General features: G+C 47.1%; 11 non-coding genes across 11 annotated transcripts; all 11 read left to right on the forward strand.

Moving 5' to 3' along the window:
* The first annotated feature begins 904 nt into the window (after nucleotides 1–904).
* LOC138654883 (U2 spliceosomal RNA) lies at nucleotides 905–1,095 on the forward strand. The gene has a single exon (XR_011316529.1). It is a non-coding gene; the product is annotated as a U2 spliceosomal RNA (small nuclear RNA).
* Nucleotides 1,096–2,308: 1,213 nt separating this feature from the next.
* On the forward strand, nucleotides 2,309–2,499 carry LOC138654884 (U2 spliceosomal RNA). Its single transcript, XR_011316530.1, has one exon. It is a non-coding gene; the product is annotated as a U2 spliceosomal RNA (small nuclear RNA).
* A 1,213-nt stretch (nucleotides 2,500–3,712) lies between these two features.
* On the forward strand, nucleotides 3,713–3,903 carry LOC138654885 (U2 spliceosomal RNA). The gene has a single exon (XR_011316531.1). It is a non-coding gene; the product is annotated as a U2 spliceosomal RNA (small nuclear RNA).
* A 1,213-nt stretch (nucleotides 3,904–5,116) lies between these two features.
* On the forward strand, nucleotides 5,117–5,307 carry LOC138654886 (U2 spliceosomal RNA). Its single transcript, XR_011316532.1, has one exon. It is a non-coding gene; the product is annotated as a U2 spliceosomal RNA (small nuclear RNA).
* Nucleotides 5,308–6,520: 1,213 nt separating this feature from the next.
* On the forward strand, nucleotides 6,521–6,711 carry LOC138654887 (U2 spliceosomal RNA). The gene has a single exon (XR_011316533.1). It is a non-coding gene; the product is annotated as a U2 spliceosomal RNA (small nuclear RNA).
* Nucleotides 6,712–7,924: 1,213 nt separating this feature from the next.
* On the forward strand, nucleotides 7,925–8,115 carry LOC138654889 (U2 spliceosomal RNA). Its single transcript, XR_011316535.1, has one exon. It is a non-coding gene; the product is annotated as a U2 spliceosomal RNA (small nuclear RNA).
* A 1,213-nt stretch (nucleotides 8,116–9,328) lies between these two features.
* LOC138654890 (U2 spliceosomal RNA) lies at nucleotides 9,329–9,519 on the forward strand. Its single transcript, XR_011316536.1, has one exon. It is a non-coding gene; the product is annotated as a U2 spliceosomal RNA (small nuclear RNA).
* A 1,213-nt stretch (nucleotides 9,520–10,732) lies between these two features.
* On the forward strand, nucleotides 10,733–10,923 carry LOC138654891 (U2 spliceosomal RNA). The gene has a single exon (XR_011316537.1). It is a non-coding gene; the product is annotated as a U2 spliceosomal RNA (small nuclear RNA).
* A 1,213-nt stretch (nucleotides 10,924–12,136) lies between these two features.
* On the forward strand, nucleotides 12,137–12,327 carry LOC138654892 (U2 spliceosomal RNA). Its single transcript, XR_011316538.1, has one exon. It is a non-coding gene; the product is annotated as a U2 spliceosomal RNA (small nuclear RNA).
* Nucleotides 12,328–13,540: 1,213 nt separating this feature from the next.
* Nucleotides 13,541–13,731, forward strand: LOC138654893 (U2 spliceosomal RNA). Its single transcript, XR_011316539.1, has one exon. It is a non-coding gene; the product is annotated as a U2 spliceosomal RNA (small nuclear RNA).
* Nucleotides 13,732–14,944: 1,213 nt separating this feature from the next.
* Nucleotides 14,945–15,135, forward strand: LOC138654894 (U2 spliceosomal RNA). The gene has a single exon (XR_011316540.1). It is a non-coding gene; the product is annotated as a U2 spliceosomal RNA (small nuclear RNA).
* Nucleotide 15,136: the final 1 nt, after the last annotated feature.

The raw sequence follows: 15,136 nt of genomic DNA on the forward strand, positions 1-15,136 counted from the left end.
TGCCATCTACAAAATTAGGCCCCTGCCTGCCTGCCTGCCTGCCTGCCTGCCTGCCTGCCTGCCTGCCTGCCTGCCTGCTGTCTGTCAGCATGAAGTGTTTAAATTGAAGTATCCTACGAGTAGTTCGGCCATACATACTACATTTGTGACCGCATGCACAAATTCCTTTGTAAAACATTGGCTCCCTCTTGTGGACCACTGACTTTTAATTATGTGGTGTATGATATGTATTTCAATAAAGAAGGAAAAATGGTGTCTGTGATGATCTTGAATGTGCTAGTCTTGTCTATTTTGTCTTGTACTGTGTGAGTAGTATTCTAATGCTTTTGACCAACTGGGTGCGCTGCTGCTGCCTGCCCGCCTGCAGTAGATAGAATCTATGCACGGAACCTTCACCTGCTGCTGCTGTCACAATGGGGCCTTCAGCCATTGACTCCGGAACTCTCACGTGTCACAATGGGCTCTGGACTTATCTAAGGCAGAGAAAAATGGCGCCGTCTTCAGTCTGCTGCTGGAACAGCAGCAGACCACATGGTAGGGGGATTGTCTTTTTTTTTTTTAAAGGGGCAATTTGCAGACTTGCACTAATAGTTGCACTCTGGAGCGCCAAAGGGATGGAGGGTGTGTTCAGATGGGCGGAGTTATGCAGATCAGGCGGCGTTATGCAGATTAGGCGGAGTTAGGCAGATTTTTTAAAAACGCGTTGGGCCCAAATTGAACACACCCCCACACACCCCCACACACCCCCCACACGCCCCCACACACACCAGAACTGCCATTTGAGAAGGCATCCAGAGTTTAGAAAAAAAATGTCTTCCCCTGGGCAATCATCTTTTGGGCTCTCTCCACAGTGAGTCCTGGTTGTGGGCCATGGGGCGTCTGGAGTGGCAAACCATTTCAGGCTATCGCTTCTCGGCCTTTTGGCTAAGATCAAGTGTAGTATCTGTTCTTATCAGTTTAATATCTGATACGTCCCCTATTTGGGGACCATATATTAAATGGATTTTTAGAACAGGGAGCTGGAAATGGAGCTTGCTCTGTCCACTCCACGCATTGACCCGTTATTGCAGTATCTCCGGGAACAGTGCACCCCTTCTCTGATCCGGTTTCCAAAAACAGATTGAATTGAAATCAGCCCAGCAAGTTGTCATTTAACACTTTCTGAGAATTCTTTTCAGGGTCAAAGAAGCACGTTTCAGGTGGCAAATGTAGCAATTTGCTCAGTTTCACTGGACCGTTTGCAACATTTCCTGTGCCTTGCTTTCACCTGTGCATGTTCAGCATTGGATTGCATCCAATATGCAATCAATCAATCAAGCAATCAAGCAATCTTTGCTGGTTGCAACAGGTGTGTTAAGATGTAGGCCCGAATGAGGCCTTTGTAACAGTGTTGCTAATATATTGTGCCATCTACAAAATTAGGCCCCTGCCTGCCTGCCTGCCTGCCTGCCTGCCTGCCTGCCTGCCTGCCTGCCTGCCTGCTGTCTGTCAGCATGAAGTGTTTAAATTGAAGTATCCTACGAGTAGTTCGGCCATACATACTACATTTGTGACCGCATGCACAAATTCCTTTGTAAAACATTGGCTCCCTCTTGTGGACCACTGACTTTTAATTATGTGGTGTATGATATGTATTTCAATAAAGAAGGAAAAATGGTGTCTGTGATGATCTTGAATGTGCTAGTCTTGTCTATTTTGTCTTGTACTGTGTGAGTAGTATTCTAATGCTTTTGACCAACTGGGTGCGCTGCTGCTGCCTGCCCGCCTGCAGTAGATAGAATCTATGCACGGAACCTTCACCTGCTGCTGCTGTCACAATGGGGCCTTCAGCCATTGACTCCGGAACTCTCACGTGTCACAATGGGCTCTGGACTTATCTAAGGCAGAGAAAAATGGCGCCGTCTTCAGTCTGCTGCTGGAACAGCAGCAGACCACATGGTAGGGGGATTGTCTTTTTTTTTTTTAAAGGGGCAATTTGCAGACTTGCACTAATAGTTGCACTCTGGAGCGCCAAAGGGATGGAGGGTGTGTTCAGATGGGCGGAGTTATGCAGATCAGGCGGCGTTATGCAGATTAGGCGGAGTTAGGCAGATTTTTTAAAAACGCGTTGGGCCCAAATTGAACACACCCCCACACACCCCCACACACCCCCCACACGCCCCCACACACACCAGAACTGCCATTTGAGAAGGCATCCAGAGTTTAGAAAAAAAATGTCTTCCCCTGGGCAATCATCTTTTGGGCTCTCTCCACAGTGAGTCCTGGTTGTGGGCCATGGGGCGTCTGGAGTGGCAAACCATTTCAGGCTATCGCTTCTCGGCCTTTTGGCTAAGATCAAGTGTAGTATCTGTTCTTATCAGTTTAATATCTGATACGTCCCCTATTTGGGGACCATATATTAAATGGATTTTTAGAACAGGGAGCTGGAAATGGAGCTTGCTCTGTCCACTCCACGCATTGACCCGTTATTGCAGTATCTCCGGGAACAGTGCACCCCTTCTCTGATCCGGTTTCCAAAAACAGATTGAATTGAAATCAGCCCAGCAAGTTGTCATTTAACACTTTCTGAGAATTCTTTTCAGGGTCAAAGAAGCACGTTTCAGGTGGCAAATGTAGCAATTTGCTCAGTTTCACTGGACCGTTTGCAACATTTCCTGTGCCTTGCTTTCACCTGTGCATGTTCAGCATTGGATTGCATCCAATATGCAATCAATCAATCAAGCAATCAAGCAATCTTTGCTGGTTGCAACAGGTGTGTTAAGATGTAGGCCCGAATGAGGCCTTTGTAACAGTGTTGCTAATATATTGTGCCATCTACAAAATTAGGCCCCTGCCTGCCTGCCTGCCTGCCTGCCTGCCTGCCTGCCTGCCTGCCTGCCTGCCTGCTGTCTGTCAGCATGAAGTGTTTAAATTGAAGTATCCTACGAGTAGTTCGGCCATACATACTACATTTGTGACCGCATGCACAAATTCCTTTGTAAAACATTGGCTCCCTCTTGTGGACCACTGACTTTTAATTATGTGGTGTATGATATGTATTTCAATAAAGAAGGAAAAATGGTGTCTGTGATGATCTTGAATGTGCTAGTCTTGTCTATTTTGTCTTGTACTGTGTGAGTAGTATTCTAATGCTTTTGACCAACTGGGTGCGCTGCTGCTGCCTGCCCGCCTGCAGTAGATAGAATCTATGCACGGAACCTTCACCTGCTGCTGCTGTCACAATGGGGCCTTCAGCCATTGACTCCGGAACTCTCACGTGTCACAATGGGCTCTGGACTTATCTAAGGCAGAGAAAAATGGCGCCGTCTTCAGTCTGCTGCTGGAACAGCAGCAGACCACATGGTAGGGGGATTGTCTTTTTTTTTTTTAAAGGGGCAATTTGCAGACTTGCACTAATAGTTGCACTCTGGAGCGCCAAAGGGATGGAGGGTGTGTTCAGATGGGCGGAGTTATGCAGATCAGGCGGCGTTATGCAGATTAGGCGGAGTTAGGCAGATTTTTTAAAAACGCGTTGGGCCCAAATTGAACACACCCCCACACACCCCCACACACCCCCCACACGCCCCCACACACACCAGAACTGCCATTTGAGAAGGCATCCAGAGTTTAGAAAAAAAATGTCTTCCCCTGGGCAATCATCTTTTGGGCTCTCTCCACAGTGAGTCCTGGTTGTGGGCCATGGGGCGTCTGGAGTGGCAAACCATTTCAGGCTATCGCTTCTCGGCCTTTTGGCTAAGATCAAGTGTAGTATCTGTTCTTATCAGTTTAATATCTGATACGTCCCCTATTTGGGGACCATATATTAAATGGATTTTTAGAACAGGGAGCTGGAAATGGAGCTTGCTCTGTCCACTCCACGCATTGACCCGTTATTGCAGTATCTCCGGGAACAGTGCACCCCTTCTCTGATCCGGTTTCCAAAAACAGATTGAATTGAAATCAGCCCAGCAAGTTGTCATTTAACACTTTCTGAGAATTCTTTTCAGGGTCAAAGAAGCACGTTTCAGGTGGCAAATGTAGCAATTTGCTCAGTTTCACTGGACCGTTTGCAACATTTCCTGTGCCTTGCTTTCACCTGTGCATGTTCAGCATTGGATTGCATCCAATATGCAATCAATCAATCAAGCAATCAAGCAATCTTTGCTGGTTGCAACAGGTGTGTTAAGATGTAGGCCCGAATGAGGCCTTTGTAACAGTGTTGCTAATATATTGTGCCATCTACAAAATTAGGCCCCTGCCTGCCTGCCTGCCTGCCTGCCTGCCTGCCTGCCTGCCTGCCTGCCTGCCTGCTGTCTGTCAGCATGAAGTGTTTAAATTGAAGTATCCTACGAGTAGTTCGGCCATACATACTACATTTGTGACCGCATGCACAAATTCCTTTGTAAAACATTGGCTCCCTCTTGTGGACCACTGACTTTTAATTATGTGGTGTATGATATGTATTTCAATAAAGAAGGAAAAATGGTGTCTGTGATGATCTTGAATGTGCTAGTCTTGTCTATTTTGTCTTGTACTGTGTGAGTAGTATTCTAATGCTTTTGACCAACTGGGTGCGCTGCTGCTGCCTGCCCGCCTGCAGTAGATAGAATCTATGCACGGAACCTTCACCTGCTGCTGCTGTCACAATGGGGCCTTCAGCCATTGACTCCGGAACTCTCACGTGTCACAATGGGCTCTGGACTTATCTAAGGCAGAGAAAAATGGCGCCGTCTTCAGTCTGCTGCTGGAACAGCAGCAGACCACATGGTAGGGGGATTGTCTTTTTTTTTTTTAAAGGGGCAATTTGCAGACTTGCACTAATAGTTGCACTCTGGAGCGCCAAAGGGATGGAGGGTGTGTTCAGATGGGCGGAGTTATGCAGATCAGGCGGCGTTATGCAGATTAGGCGGAGTTAGGCAGATTTTTTAAAAACGCGTTGGGCCCAAATTGAACACACCCCCACACACCCCCACACACCCCCCACACGCCCCCACACACACCAGAACTGCCATTTGAGAAGGCATCCAGAGTTTAGAAAAAAAATGTCTTCCCCTGGGCAATCATCTTTTGGGCTCTCTCCACAGTGAGTCCTGGTTGTGGGCCATGGGGCGTCTGGAGTGGCAAACCATTTCAGGCTATCGCTTCTCGGCCTTTTGGCTAAGATCAAGTGTAGTATCTGTTCTTATCAGTTTAATATCTGATACGTCCCCTATTTGGGGACCATATATTAAATGGATTTTTAGAACAGGGAGCTGGAAATGGAGCTTGCTCTGTCCACTCCACGCATTGACCCGTTATTGCAGTATCTCCGGGAACAGTGCACCCCTTCTCTGATCCGGTTTCCAAAAACAGATTGAATTGAAATCAGCCCAGCAAGTTGTCATTTAACACTTTCTGAGAATTCTTTTCAGGGTCAAAGAAGCACGTTTCAGGTGGCAAATGTAGCAATTTGCTCAGTTTCACTGGACCGTTTGCAACATTTCCTGTGCCTTGCTTTCACCTGTGCATGTTCAGCATTGGATTGCATCCAATATGCAATCAATCAATCAAGCAATCAAGCAATCTTTGCTGGTTGCAACAGGTGTGTTAAGATGTAGGCCCGAATGAGGCCTTTGTAACAGTGTTGCTAATATATTGTGCCATCTACAAAATTAGGCCCCTGCCTGCCTGCCTGCCTGCCTGCCTGCCTGCCTGCCTGCCTGCCTGCCTGCCTGCTGTCTGTCAGCATGAAGTGTTTAAATTGAAGTATCCTACGAGTAGTTCGGCCATACATACTACATTTGTGACCGCATGCACAAATTCCTTTGTAAAACATTGGCTCCCTCTTGTGGACCACTGACTTTTAATTATGTGGTGTATGATATGTATTTCAATAAAGAAGGAAAAATGGTGTCTGTGATGATCTTGAATGTGCTAGTCTTGTCTATTTTGTCTTGTACTGTGTGAGTAGTATTCTAATGCTTTTGACCAACTGGGTGCGCTGCTGCTGCCTGCCCGCCTGCAGTAGATAGAATCTATGCACGGAACCTTCACCTGCTGCTGCTGTCACAATGGGGCCTTCAGCCATTGACTCCGGAACTCTCACGTGTCACAATGGGCTCTGGACTTATCTAAGGCAGAGAAAAATGGCGCCGTCTTCAGTCTGCTGCTGGAACAGCAGCAGACCACATGGTAGGGGGATTGTCTTTTTTTTTTTTAAAGGGGCAATTTGCAGACTTGCACTAATAGTTGCACTCTGGAGCGCCAAAGGGATGGAGGGTGTGTTCAGATGGGCGGAGTTATGCAGATCAGGCGGCGTTATGCAGATTAGGCGGAGTTAGGCAGATTTTTTAAAAACGCGTTGGGCCCAAATTGAACACACCCCCACACACCCCCACACACCCCCCACACGCCCCCACACACACCAGAACTGCCATTTGAGAAGGCATCCAGAGTTTAGAAAAAAAATGTCTTCCCCTGGGCAATCATCTTTTGGGCTCTCTCCACAGTGAGTCCTGGTTGTGGGCCATGGGGCGTCTGGAGTGGCAAACCATTTCAGGCTATCGCTTCTCGGCCTTTTGGCTAAGATCAAGTGTAGTATCTGTTCTTATCAGTTTAATATCTGATACGTCCCCTATTTGGGGACCATATATTAAATGGATTTTTAGAACAGGGAGCTGGAAATGGAGCTTGCTCTGTCCACTCCACGCATTGACCCGTTATTGCAGTATCTCCGGGAACAGTGCACCCCTTCTCTGATCCGGTTTCCAAAAACAGATTGAATTGAAATCAGCCCAGCAAGTTGTCATTTAACACTTTCTGAGAATTCTTTTCAGGGTCAAAGAAGCACGTTTCAGGTGGCAAATGTAGCAATTTGCTCAGTTTCACTGGACCGTTTGCAACATTTCCTGTGCCTTGCTTTCACCTGTGCATGTTCAGCATTGGATTGCATCCAATATGCAATCAATCAATCAAGCAATCAAGCAATCTTTGCTGGTTGCAACAGGTGTGTTAAGATGTAGGCCCGAATGAGGCCTTTGTAACAGTGTTGCTAATATATTGTGCCATCTACAAAATTAGGCCCCTGCCTGCCTGCCTGCCTGCCTGCCTGCCTGCCTGCCTGCCTGCCTGCCTGCCTGCTGTCTGTCAGCATGAAGTGTTTAAATTGAAGTATCCTACGAGTAGTTCGGCCATACATACTACATTTGTGACCGCATGCACAAATTCCTTTGTAAAACATTGGCTCCCTCTTGTGGACCACTGACTTTTAATTATGTGGTGTATGATATGTATTTCAATAAAGAAGGAAAAATGGTGTCTGTGATGATCTTGAATGTGCTAGTCTTGTCTATTTTGTCTTGTACTGTGTGAGTAGTATTCTAATGCTTTTGACCAACTGGGTGCGCTGCTGCTGCCTGCCCGCCTGCAGTAGATAGAATCTATGCACGGAACCTTCACCTGCTGCTGCTGTCACAATGGGGCCTTCAGCCATTGACTCCGGAACTCTCACGTGTCACAATGGGCTCTGGACTTATCTAAGGCAGAGAAAAATGGCGCCGTCTTCAGTCTGCTGCTGGAACAGCAGCAGACCACATGGTAGGGGGATTGTCTTTTTTTTTTTTAAAGGGGCAATTTGCAGACTTGCACTAATAGTTGCACTCTGGAGCGCCAAAGGGATGGAGGGTGTGTTCAGATGGGCGGAGTTATGCAGATCAGGCGGCGTTATGCAGATTAGGCGGAGTTAGGCAGATTTTTTAAAAACGCGTTGGGCCCAAATTGAACACACCCCCACACACCCCCACACACCCCCCACACGCCCCCACACACACCAGAACTGCCATTTGAGAAGGCATCCAGAGTTTAGAAAAAAAATGTCTTCCCCTGGGCAATCATCTTTTGGGCTCTCTCCACAGTGAGTCCTGGTTGTGGGCCATGGGGCGTCTGGAGTGGCAAACCATTTCAGGCTATCGCTTCTCGGCCTTTTGGCTAAGATCAAGTGTAGTATCTGTTCTTATCAGTTTAATATCTGATACGTCCCCTATTTGGGGACCATATATTAAATGGATTTTTAGAACAGGGAGCTGGAAATGGAGCTTGCTCTGTCCACTCCACGCATTGACCCGTTATTGCAGTATCTCCGGGAACAGTGCACCCCTTCTCTGATCCGGTTTCCAAAAACAGATTGAATTGAAATCAGCCCAGCAAGTTGTCATTTAACACTTTCTGAGAATTCTTTTCAGGGTCAAAGAAGCACGTTTCAGGTGGCAAATGTAGCAATTTGCTCAGTTTCACTGGACCGTTTGCAACATTTCCTGTGCCTTGCTTTCACCTGTGCATGTTCAGCATTGGATTGCATCCAATATGCAATCAATCAATCAAGCAATCAAGCAATCTTTGCTGGTTGCAACAGGTGTGTTAAGATGTAGGCCCGAATGAGGCCTTTGTAACAGTGTTGCTAATATATTGTGCCATCTACAAAATTAGGCCCCTGCCTGCCTGCCTGCCTGCCTGCCTGCCTGCCTGCCTGCCTGCCTGCCTGCCTGCTGTCTGTCAGCATGAAGTGTTTAAATTGAAGTATCCTACGAGTAGTTCGGCCATACATACTACATTTGTGACCGCATGCACAAATTCCTTTGTAAAACATTGGCTCCCTCTTGTGGACCACTGACTTTTAATTATGTGGTGTATGATATGTATTTCAATAAAGAAGGAAAAATGGTGTCTGTGATGATCTTGAATGTGCTAGTCTTGTCTATTTTGTCTTGTACTGTGTGAGTAGTATTCTAATGCTTTTGACCAACTGGGTGCGCTGCTGCTGCCTGCCCGCCTGCAGTAGATAGAATCTATGCACGGAACCTTCACCTGCTGCTGCTGTCACAATGGGGCCTTCAGCCATTGACTCCGGAACTCTCACGTGTCACAATGGGCTCTGGACTTATCTAAGGCAGAGAAAAATGGCGCCGTCTTCAGTCTGCTGCTGGAACAGCAGCAGACCACATGGTAGGGGGATTGTCTTTTTTTTTTTTAAAGGGGCAATTTGCAGACTTGCACTAATAGTTGCACTCTGGAGCGCCAAAGGGATGGAGGGTGTGTTCAGATGGGCGGAGTTATGCAGATCAGGCGGCGTTATGCAGATTAGGCGGAGTTAGGCAGATTTTTTAAAAACGCGTTGGGCCCAAATTGAACACACCCCCACACACCCCCACACACCCCCCACACGCCCCCACACACACCAGAACTGCCATTTGAGAAGGCATCCAGAGTTTAGAAAAAAAATGTCTTCCCCTGGGCAATCATCTTTTGGGCTCTCTCCACAGTGAGTCCTGGTTGTGGGCCATGGGGCGTCTGGAGTGGCAAACCATTTCAGGCTATCGCTTCTCGGCCTTTTGGCTAAGATCAAGTGTAGTATCTGTTCTTATCAGTTTAATATCTGATACGTCCCCTATTTGGGGACCATATATTAAATGGATTTTTAGAACAGGGAGCTGGAAATGGAGCTTGCTCTGTCCACTCCACGCATTGACCCGTTATTGCAGTATCTCCGGGAACAGTGCACCCCTTCTCTGATCCGGTTTCCAAAAACAGATTGAATTGAAATCAGCCCAGCAAGTTGTCATTTAACACTTTCTGAGAATTCTTTTCAGGGTCAAAGAAGCACGTTTCAGGTGGCAAATGTAGCAATTTGCTCAGTTTCACTGGACCGTTTGCAACATTTCCTGTGCCTTGCTTTCACCTGTGCATGTTCAGCATTGGATTGCATCCAATATGCAATCAATCAATCAAGCAATCAAGCAATCTTTGCTGGTTGCAACAGGTGTGTTAAGATGTAGGCCCGAATGAGGCCTTTGTAACAGTGTTGCTAATATATTGTGCCATCTACAAAATTAGGCCCCTGCCTGCCTGCCTGCCTGCCTGCCTGCCTGCCTGCCTGCCTGCCTGCCTGCCTGCTGTCTGTCAGCATGAAGTGTTTAAATTGAAGTATCCTACGAGTAGTTCGGCCATACATACTACATTTGTGACCGCATGCACAAATTCCTTTGTAAAACATTGGCTCCCTCTTGTGGACCACTGACTTTTAATTATGTGGTGTATGATATGTATTTCAATAAAGAAGGAAAAATGGTGTCTGTGATGATCTTGAATGTGCTAGTCTTGTCTATTTTGTCTTGTACTGTGTGAGTAGTATTCTAATGCTTTTGACCAACTGGGTGCGCTGCTGCTGCCTGCCCGCCTGCAGTAGATAGAATCTATGCACGGAACCTTCACCTGCTGCTGCTGTCACAATGGGGCCTTCAGCCATTGACTCCGGAACTCTCACGTGTCACAATGGGCTCTGGACTTATCTAAGGCAGAGAAAAATGGCGCCGTCTTCAGTCTGCTGCTGGAACAGCAGCAGACCACATGGTAGGGGGATTGTCTTTTTTTTTTTTAAAGGGGCAATTTGCAGACTTGCACTAATAGTTGCACTCTGGAGCGCCAAAGGGATGGAGGGTGTGTTCAGATGGGCGGAGTTATGCAGATCAGGCGGCGTTATGCAGATTAGGCGGAGTTAGGCAGATTTTTTAAAAACGCGTTGGGCCCAAATTGAACACACCCCCACACACCCCCACACACCCCCCACACGCCCCCACACACACCAGAACTGCCATTTGAGAAGGCATCCAGAGTTTAGAAAAAAAATGTCTTCCCCTGGGCAATCATCTTTTGGGCTCTCTCCACAGTGAGTCCTGGTTGTGGGCCATGGGGCGTCTGGAGTGGCAAACCATTTCAGGCTATCGCTTCTCGGCCTTTTGGCTAAGATCAAGTGTAGTATCTGTTCTTATCAGTTTAATATCTGATACGTCCCCTATTTGGGGACCATATATTAAATGGATTTTTAGAACAGGGAGCTGGAAATGGAGCTTGCTCTGTCCACTCCACGCATTGACCCGTTATTGCAGTATCTCCGGGAACAGTGCACCCCTTCTCTGATCCGGTTTCCAAAAACAGATTGAATTGAAATCAGCCCAGCAAGTTGTCATTTAACACTTTCTGAGAATTCTTTTCAGGGTCAAAGAAGCACGTTTCAGGTGGCAAATGTAGCAATTTGCTCAGTTTCACTGGACCGTTTGCAACATTTCCTGTGCCTTGCTTTCACCTGTGCATGTTCAGCATTGGATTGCATCCAATATGCAATCAATCAATCAAGCAATCAAGCAATCTTTGCTGGTTGCAACAGGTGTGTTAAGATGTAGGCCCGAATGAGGCCTTTGTAACAGTGTTGCTAATATATTGTGCCATCTACAAAATTAGGCCCCTGCCTGCCTGCCTGCCTGCCTGCCTGCCTGCCTGCCTGCCTGCCTGCCTGCCTGCTGTCTGTCAGCATGAAGTGTTTAAATTGAAGTATCCTACGAGTAGTTCGGCCATACATACTACATTTGTGACCGCATGCACAAATTCCTTTGTAAAACATTGGCTCCCTCTTGTGGACCACTGACTTTTAATTATGTGGTGTATGATATGTATTTCAATAAAGAAGGAAAAATGGTGTCTGTGATGATCTTGAATGTGCTAGTCTTGTCTATTTTGTCTTGTACTGTGTGAGTAGTATTCTAATGCTTTTGACCAACTGGGTGCGCTGCTGCTGCCTGCCCGCCTGCAGTAGATAGAATCTATGCACGGAACCTTCACCTGCTGCTGCTGTCACAATGGGGCCTTCAGCCATTGACTCCGGAACTCTCACGTGTCACAATGGGCTCTGGACTTATCTAAGGCAGAGAAAAATGGCGCCGTCTTCAGTCTGCTGCTGGAACAGCAGCAGACCACATGGTAGGGGGATTGTCTTTTTTTTTTTTAAAGGGGCAATTTGCAGACTTGCACTAATAGTTGCACTCTGGAGCGCCAAAGGGATGGAGGGTGTGTTCAGATGGGCGGAGTTATGCAGATCAGGCGGCGTTATGCAGATTAGGCGGAGTTAGGCAGATTTTTTAAAAACGCGTTGGGCCCAAATTGAACACACCCCCACACACCCCCACACACCCCCCACACGCCCCCACACACACCAGAACTGCCATTTGAGAAGGCATCCAGAGTTTAGAAAAAAAATGTCTTCCCCTGGGCAATCATCTTTTGGGCTCTCTCCACAGTGAGTCCTGGTTGTGGGCCATGGGGCGTCTGGAGTGGCAAACCATTTCAGGCTATCGCTTCTCGGCCTTTTGGCTAAGATCAAGTGTAGTATCTGTTCTTATCAGTTTAATATCTGATACGTCCCCTATTTGGGGACCATATATTAAATGGATTTTTAGAACAGGGAGCTGGAAATGGAGCTTGCTCTGTCCACTCCACGCATTGACCCGTTATTGCAGTATCTCCGGGAACAGTGCACCCCTTCTCTGATCCGGTTTCCAAAAACAGATTGAATTGAAATCAGCCCAGCAAGTTGTCATTTAACACTTTCTGAGAATTCTTTTCAGGGTCAAAGAAGCACGTTTCAGGTGGCAAATGTAGCAATTTGCTCAGTTTCACTGGACCGTTTGCAACATTTCCTGTGCCTTGCTTTCACCTGTGCATGTTCAGCATTGGATTGCATCCAATATGCAATCAATCAATCAAGCAATCAAGCAATCTTTGCTGGTTGCAACAGGTGTGTTAAGATGTAGGCCCGAATGAGGCCTTTGTAACAGTGTTGCTAATATATTGTGCCATCTACAAAATTAGGCCCCTGCCTGCCTGCCTGCCTGCCTGCCTGCCTGCCTGCCTGCCTGCCTGCCTGCCTGCTGTCTGTCAGCATGAAGTGTTTAAATTGAAGTATCCTACGAGTAGTTCGGCCATACATACTACATTTGTGACCGCATGCACAAATTCCTTTGTAAAACATTGGCTCCCTCTTGTGGACCACTGACTTTTAATTATGTGGTGTATGATATGTATTTCAATAAAGAAGGAAAAATGGTGTCTGTGATGATCTTGAATGTGCTAGTCTTGTCTATTTTGTCTTGTACTGTGTGAGTAGTATTCTAATGCTTTTGACCAACTGGGTGCGCTGCTGCTGCCTGCCCGCCTGCAGTAGATAGAATCTATGCACGGAACCTTCACCTGCTGCTGCTGTCACAATGGGGCCTTCAGCCATTGACTCCGGAACTCTCACGTGTCACAATGGGCTCTGGACTTATCTAAGGCAGAGAAAAATGGCGCCGTCTTCAGTCTGCTGCTGGAACAGCAGCAGACCACATGGTAGGGGGATTGTCTTTTTTTTTTTTAAAGGGGCAATTTGCAGACTTGCACTAATAGTTGCACTCTGGAGCGCCAAAGGGATGGAGGGTGTGTTCAGATGGGCGGAGTTATGCAGATCAGGCGGCGTTATGCAGATTAGGCGGAGTTAGGCAGATTTTTTAAAAACGCGTTGGGCCCAAATTGAACACACCCCCACACACCCCCACACACCCCCCACACGCCCCCACACACACCAGAACTGCCATTTGAGAAGGCATCCAGAGTTTAGAAAAAAAATGTCTTCCCCTGGGCAATCATCTTTTGGGCTCTCTCCACAGTGAGTCCTGGTTGTGGGCCATGGGGCGTCTGGAGTGGCAAACCATTTCAGGCTATCGCTTCTCGGCCTTTTGGCTAAGATCAAGTGTAGTATCTGTTCTTATCAGTTTAATATCTGATACGTCCCCTATTTGGGGACCATATATTAAATGGATTTTTAGAACAGGGAGCTGGAAATGGAGCTTGCTCTGTCCACTCCACGCATTGACCCGTTATTGCAGTATCTCCGGGAACAGTGCACCCCTTCTCTGATCCGGTTTCCAAAAACAGATTGAATTGAAATCAGCCCAGCAAGTTGTCATTTAACACTTTCTGAGAATTCTTTTCAGGGTCAAAGAAGCACGTTTCAGGTGGCAAATGTAGCAATTTGCTCAGTTTCACTGGACCGTTTGCAACATTTCCTGTGCCTTGCTTTCACCTGTGCATGTTCAGCATTGGATTGCATCCAATATGCAATCAATCAATCAAGCAATCAAGCAATCTTTGCTGGTTGCAACAGGTGTGTTAAGATGTAGGCCCGAATGAGGCCTTTGTAACAGTGTTGCTAATATATTGTGCCATCTACAAAATTAGGCCCCTGCCTGCCTGCCTGCCTGCCTGCCTGCCTGCCTGCCTGCCTGCCTGCCTGCCTGCTGTCTGTCAGCATGAAGTGTTTAAATTGAAGTATCCTACGAGTAGTTCGGCCATACATACTACATTTGTGACCGCATGCACAAATTCCTTTGTAAAACATTGGCTCCCTCTTGTGGACCACTGACTTTTAATTATGTGGTGTATGATATGTATTTCAATAAAGAAGGAAAAATGGTGTCTGTGATGATCTTGAATGTGCTAGTCTTGTCTATTTTGTCTTGTACTGTGTGAGTAGTATTCTAATGCTTTTGACCAACTGGGTGCGCTGCTGCTGCCTGCCCGCCTGCAGTAGATAGAATCTATGCACGGAACCTTCACCTGCTGCTGCTGTCACAATGGGGCCTTCAGCCATTGACTCCGGAACTCTCACGTGTCACAATGGGCTCTGGACTTATCTAAGGCAGAGAAAAATGGCGCCGTCTTCAGTCTGCTGCTGGAACAGCAGCAGACCACATGGTAGGGGGATTGTCTTTTTTTTTTTTAAAGGGGCAATTTGCAGACTTGCACTAATAGTTGCACTCTGGAGCGCCAAAGGGATGGAGGGTGTGTTCAGATGGGCGGAGTTATGCAGATCAGGCGGCGTTATGCAGATTAGGCGGAGTTAGGCAGATTTTTTAAAAACGCGTTGGGCCCAAATTGAACACACCCCCACACACCCCCACACACCCCCCACACGCCCCCACACACACCAGAACTGCCATTTGAGAAGGCATCCAGAGTTTAGAAAAAAAATGTCTTCCCCTGGGCAATCATCTTTTGGGCTCTCTCCACAGTGAGTCCTGGTTGTGGGCCATGGGGCGTCTGGAGTGGCAAACCATTTCAGGCTATCGCTTCTCGGCCTTTTGGCTAAGATCAAGTGTAGTATCTGTTCTTATCAGTTTAATATCTGATACGTCCCCTATTTGGGGACCATATATTAAATGGATTTTTAGAACAGGGAGCTGGAAATGGAGCTTGCTCTGTCCACTCCACGCATTGACCCGTTATTGCAGTATCTCCGGGAACAGTGCACCCCTTC

Source organism: Ranitomeya imitator, unplaced genomic scaffold (genome assembly GCF_032444005.1).
Source record: "Ranitomeya imitator isolate aRanImi1 unplaced genomic scaffold, aRanImi1.pri SCAFFOLD_1224, whole genome shotgun sequence".
Classification (NCBI taxonomy): domain Eukaryota; kingdom Metazoa; phylum Chordata; class Amphibia; order Anura; family Dendrobatidae; genus Ranitomeya; species Ranitomeya imitator.